Raw genomic sequence first — 2,324 nt, 5'->3', positions numbered from 1 at the left:
TGGAGAATATGACTAATAGCAGGTCACATTATGGTCATACTTACAGAACTGTTATCAGGGTGAACCTGTTTGAGCACCTTCTAAAGGTAGTTAGAACAGAAAACCCCAGGCAGCACATTGAAACTCTTCATTTTAGTCAGGGATCTTGGAGCCCTTATTGTGAGAAGATGCAAAATCAATCACTCGGGTATTGTGACAACAACATCTTTTTAAGAAAGAGGAATGAGTTGGAGAATGAAGTAGGGCAAGTTGTGTACGGCCTGCATTTCTATCAGGTTAAGAAAGAGACATGAATGCCAATAAAATTGGGAGTAATGAAAGAGCTCAGATTAATTTACAGCTTTCAGATCACTTCCAATCAAGGAAGGTAGGCCTAAACATCAGGAAACAAATCACACAATACGTATCTCTGATACTTCAAAGTGCCTCCAATTAAGGGGTTCCCTTACACAAATCTAAGGAAATTTTAATATTGGAAATGCTATAATTTACTTAAATAAATCAAGAGAAAATAGTGTTCTCAATGGCTGCTAAAGCTACCAAGAGGGCGCTTTTGATACCTAGTAAGTTACCTTAAATGGCTTAGAAAACTAAAATTGTTGTTCTGAGCACATAGATTTCAAACAAAATCTTAATATCACCTTTGCTGATGAAATGCTACTATCATTCTTATTAGAGCCAGCAAATGAAAAGAAAGCTTTTAATCAGCATTACGATTTAAAAGTATTTGTGAATATTTGGAAATTAAATTTTAAGAAGATTCAAACACTAAAAAAGGGCCTAAATAGTTTTGTTAATCTGATTGCACTGCAAATGAGTAAATATCTAGAAAAGCTTTGTCTTGGGAAACCTTACACTCCTAAAAGTAAACAGGAACTGCTGAAGCTATTATGTCAATCATATCTGCCAATATTCGCTGTACAAAACATTATAACAGAAATTTAAAGAAATTTATTGCAGGATCCATTTAAAATTGTAATAAAATTATGTATTTTATTTTAACATAATTACATCATGTTAACATAAATTATAAGTGCATATGAAAAAATTTTTCTAAAAAAGCATAGAGGAAAAAAAATAAATAAAAATAAAAAAAAAGCATAGAAGAGAGAGACGTTTCAGATTTTAAAAATCTCCTCAATAATTCACCTAACAGAAGTCAGATGGATTCTTATATCAGTTTCTGCACTTTATCTCTTGCCGTATCACTGATTATGAGCCTCTGGGAAACTCACCATAGGCTCATGAGAAATGAGAGAGAAAAGGGTAAACATCATTACAACTGGAAAAAAAAACCCCATTGAGCCTGACCTACAGAAATATCTAACAGAAATGACTGTTGGGGAAAGCCAAGAAATGCAGCATGGTTAAGGAGAGTTCACAATTGTCCAAGGAATAAACGGCACTCAAATATATTTTAAAGGAGAGTTGATCATGTTTTGTTCATGGTAAAAATACTTTAAATATCTGCAGAATGCCACAAGAACAAAAACTAGAGTTTGTCCCACTTTTTAGAGCTACAGGTCTTTTCTGCCAAGTGAGGTGGCTCTGAAAAGAGCCTTTGGTTTGTGAGGTGGTCCTGAGGCAGCTCACTTGCTAAAGGTGTACCTCATGAGGGCCTTGGTGGCCTCAGACACCGCGTACTTGCCAATCTCCCCCCGGCAGCAGCAGGCGTACGGCGGTCTGGATCTCCCTGGAGGTGGATGGTGGAGCGCTTGGTGGAGCGGGCCAGGCGAGAGGCCTCGTCAGCGATGCGCTCGAAGATGTCCTTAACGAACGAATCCATGATGCTCACAGCCTTCTGTGAGAGGCTCAGACCCTCGTCAACCTGCTTCAGAACCCTGGGGAAGTAGATGGCGAAACTGTCTGAGCGGCTGCGCCGGCAGCGACGGTGGCATTGACGCCTTGGCTTCTTCCTCTTCGGGGTTCTCTGGTTCGGCTTCCCTGGGCTCTTTAGTGCCCAGGCATTCCTCCGAAGAGGTCTCACAGCCAGGCTCAGCCATGTGGGGCTCACCCTCCCAACAGCTCAGAAGGACGGACAATGGCGGCTGCTGAGGGGCACTGGCCCCTTTATAGTCGCTGCATTTCCTGACGTCACAGGCAACCTCTGTATCTGATTGGACAAAATACAATACAGGGAAGTGGGTTCTATGCCAGGCTGTGTCACTTATGATTGCATGCCCTCGAGTTTGACATCACATCAGACAATTAGAGAGGGAATCCAGTGTCCTCAAACTTCTTGGTACCTCGGTCAGAAAAACTTTCAACCATTCATTTCATTGTGCATTTTGTCTGCTGTTTTCAACATCAAAATAGTAACAGAT

At 40.6% G+C, this 2,324-nt stretch overlaps 1 pseudogene; it reads right to left on the bottom strand.

Moving 5' to 3' along the window:
• Window positions 1-1,589: 1,589 nt before the first annotated feature.
• Window positions 1,590-2,104, bottom strand: LOC119879202 (annotated as a pseudogene).
• Between the last annotated feature and the right edge of the window lie 220 nt (window positions 2,105-2,324).

This window comes from Canis lupus, unplaced genomic scaffold, assembly GCF_011100685.1.
Source record: "Canis lupus familiaris isolate Mischka breed German Shepherd unplaced genomic scaffold, alternate assembly UU_Cfam_GSD_1.0 chrUn_S41H200, whole genome shotgun sequence".
NCBI classification, from domain to species: Eukaryota; Metazoa; Chordata; class Mammalia; order Carnivora; family Canidae; genus Canis; species Canis lupus.
The sequence above is the reverse complement of the archived record's forward strand: the minus strand, read 5'-3'. Positions and strand labels throughout refer to the sequence as shown.